Here is a 3,563-nt window from a genome sequence, read left to right on the forward strand (position 1 = left end):
CACACACACATCAGGACACGCAGCCCGTGTCGCCTCCCTGCCTGCGCTAACTGCACAGGGTGGGCTGCAGGCACCGACCGCCCGGCAGCCGCGCCGAGGGTGGCAGAGCTGAAGGGGAGCCGGGGACAAGCCATCCATCCCAGCCCTGAGCCTAAACGAAGACACCCCTTGCCCCCCCACTGGGCCTGCGCACAGCCAGACCCTCCGCCACCTGCCCTCCCGCCGCTGGGGGAGGAACCCACCACCTCCGGAGAACAGAGGCAGGATAAGGGGCAGTGAGTGGCAGGAATGGAGGGACAGCCCAGAGCCCCCCAAACTCGGGATGCCATGGCAGGAGCGCAGGCAGGGCAGGCAGCCGAGCTGCCCCCACGGAGGCAGCGCCGCTGCCCCCTGTCCCCCAGCACAGAACTTGGACAAGCACAGGGTGGAGGGAAGGCAGGAGCATGCTGGCTGCTCCCAAACCCCGTGCGAGAGGACGGGACGTATGTCTCTGGAGGCAGCTCTTTGCCCCTCTGACACAGGGCGGCTTCACCCACCTGCAGAAGGGCCTGGGGAAAGCAGGCAAGGCTGGGGCAGACAGAAGGGACAGCGTGCAGAGGCGCTCGGTTTGCCCCTCGGGGGACTACAGGCTGCACGGGTGGGTGGTCACTGGGGACCCCTTTGCAGGGGAGGCCATATGTCTCCCTGCCTCTCTTGTGAGCTCCCAAATGTCTCATCAGCGAGCTGCAATGTATTTTCACACTTTCATCCTTCCTGGGGGCAGCCCTGGGCTCGTGTCCCTGCAGACGGCACACACAGGTGCAGCGGGTTAAAGACAGTGCCCAGCCAGGGCTGTCTGGGAGCCAGGGGCAGACGGGCAGCTCCTTCCCTTGGGCCACATCTGGTGCAGAGGGGACGTGCAAAGCCACCTGTGCTCCAGGCCTCTCCCTCCCGCTCCTTCTTGGCAGCCTCCCGGGCTTTCTACATCACAGCCCCTTGCATCTCTCCCGGCCTGAGCACATGAAAGTGGCAGAGCAAGACTGGGAAAGGTCAGCGGGAGGACCAGCTGCTGCCGGCTCAGCACTGAGCCTCTGTCTTTAATTAATATCTGCCGGGCTAGCTGCCCTCCCTACCCTCGACTGCTACTCCCAGTCTCCCCTTCCCTCCTCTATCATTACGCCCACGCCAGGAGAGGCAGGGAGGGAGGAGATGGGGAAAGCAGGGTCCTTGGAGTTCCTCAGAGCCTCCCCGGCCACCAGCACCACCACAGCAGCAGCTCCTCCCAGGTGCCGTCTGGTACCTCAGCAACCTAGCGAGCCCCTGGACGAGATGCCCAGACTGGCCATTACTTGCCCCTCCCTTGCACCAGGCCTTCCTGCTTTTGAGCCTCAAAACATACACCCAGGAAATCAAAAGTCCTCCTTCCAAACTAGCCAAGGACCAAGAGGGAACCACCTGACTGTGACTCCAGCCTTCCCTGGGAAGAACTGAGAGCAACCACCCAGAAGCTCCTGACACGTTCTACCTCTGTGGGATTCGGAGGATGCCGGGCTACAGGGTCCAAAGGATTGGCCTTGTCCCATCCTGCCCTTACCAACGAGGACTCCTGCAGTACGCAGCAGCTGGCTCCTGAGCCACCTCCAAGGTGCTGGGACTCCTCCAGAATGCCAGCCCCAAGCTCAGACCTTCACAAGACCCCTGTGGGCAAGGGCCTCGTTACACTTATGAATATGATTAATTAGGTCCAATTAGCTATACTGGAATTAATGATGTGACTCACAGTTAGCTGGAGATGTCTCGCTACAAACTGTTTCCCTGGTGGCTCACTCTAGTCCCAGACCAACCCCCAGCAGAGGCCCCAGAGGTCGAAGAGCACAGATGAGCTGGGATGAAGGAAACAAGTCTGGGGCTGCAAAATGCCTGTTTTGGGGGCTGCCCTCCGGTGTGCTGTTCCACACGGGTACAGAGCAGGGAGCTGGTGGCAGCCCCTGCATTGAAATCCACAGGCCTGGCATGCAGACTCATCCCATGTTCCTCCAGGAAGACAGAGGTCCAGCTGAGAGATGGAATAGTCAGTATTACTGCTGCAGAGATCGACTCCAGCCTTAAATCATCTTTTTGGCTTTCCCCAGGCTATCCTCGGTCCTGTCCACCCCTCAGCAGACTGCTGGCTGCAGCACCCTCATCTCCCCTCAGACACTGGCACAGATGCCAGCCCGCAGCCTCGCGAGTCCCTGCTGTGCCTCCATCTCCCTTGGGCTGCCTCACAAGGTCTCAATCCCGCTTCTGTTTGGACCGTACCACAAAGCCATCACTCAGGAAAGGGGAAAAAAAGCCAACCCAGGAGAGGCCCCAGCTCTGTGCCCAGTCCTCCAGCCAGGCAGGAAGGAACAGGCTCCCTCACCTTGCGCTCACTGCAGCCTGAGCAGGGCAGCTGCCGGCCGCGGTAAGAAGCCCATGCTGCCTCTGCCACCACTGCGGCTGCCTGGGCAGCTGGTGCCCTTGGGCAGAGGGACCTGGACAGAGCCAGGCTTGGCTTCTCTGCTCCTTTCAAATGACATCCCAGCCCCTTTCCTTTGCACTAACTTATTAACCATCACATCTCCAGCAGGCCAAGGCCGTATACCCACCACAGCCACAAGAAACTGGGAAGTGCAAAGACCATGCATGAAGCGACGCAGCCAGGCAGCCAGAGCCTCCTGCTCAGCAACCCCTCGTCAGAGCTGGGCCCTGGCCCCTCTCCATACACTGGGATTTTCCTGTGCTGCAGTCCTAAAGGCAAAACACAGCCTGCACCGGAGTAGTGGAGCAGAATTTAATCAAGCTGAGCCGTCCTCTTCCCAAAAGGAAATACGCTGCTGCAGCCACAGCGTGGCTGACACACCATCATCTAGCAAAGACAAACTCCTGACACAGTTCCAGGATCACAGAGACACCAAGGCTCAGGATCTGGGATGCTCTGCTATTCCTGCAACGTCAGATGTGCTCCTAATGCCTATAAGGGTGCAGGCACGACGTAGCCTTTCAAGCCTTCCTCCCTTCTCACCACTCCTGCACGCTCCAAGCACCAGCCTCGTCCTCCCACCACCTCAGACGCTCGCCACGGCCCAGGGAAAGTCATCCCAGGTCCGCTGTGTCGCACACCAAGTCCTGCTGGGATGCTGGCACGGGCGATGAGCTTAACTCCTACTACAGCAGCCTGGCCCCGGGCGGCCTCTGCTCTGCGCTTAGCTGTGCTTGGGCTGCTCCACGCATGGGTCCCCGCACAGACGTTTGCTTTGCTGTCTCTGGCCTCGGTACAGCGATGCTGTCCAGACGACCAGCAAACCCAGAAAAGGCTGAGTGAGGTTCACTGGCGCCGGAGCAAAGAGGAGCTCCTGCCCCGCCGCCTGGTAGAGCCCGGCGAGCTGGTGCCCGTCAGGCAGCCCGCGGGGACGGGCAACTGCCAGCAGGACAGGCCACCCAGCCTGCTGCCAGCACCGCCCGCGGGGTGACAAGGGTTAAACCGTTTACCGCGGCCACCAGCGTGATAAATGCAGCCCTGGGCATAAACCGGCACCTCCCACCGCCGCCCGCGGCTGGGG

At 61.0% G+C, this 3,563-nt stretch overlaps 1 protein-coding gene across 1 annotated transcript in view; it reads left to right on the top strand.

Moving 5' to 3' along the window:
• The first annotated feature begins 2,420 nt into the window (after positions 1-2,420).
• The window catches only part of CCDC84 (coiled-coil domain containing 84), a 22,016-nt gene continuing 20,873 nt past the window's right edge, over positions 2,421-3,563 (top strand). The window contains exon 1 of the mRNA XM_026863844.1: positions 2,421-2,425. The gene's annotated coding sequence lies outside the window, so the exon portion shown is untranslated. The remainder of the gene's footprint in view (positions 2,426-3,563) is intronic.

This window comes from Athene cunicularia (genome assembly GCF_003259725.1).
Source record: "Athene cunicularia isolate RWA chromosome 24 unlocalized genomic scaffold, athCun1 chr24_part2, whole genome shotgun sequence".
NCBI lineage: Eukaryota > Metazoa > Chordata > Aves > Strigiformes > Strigidae > Athene > Athene cunicularia.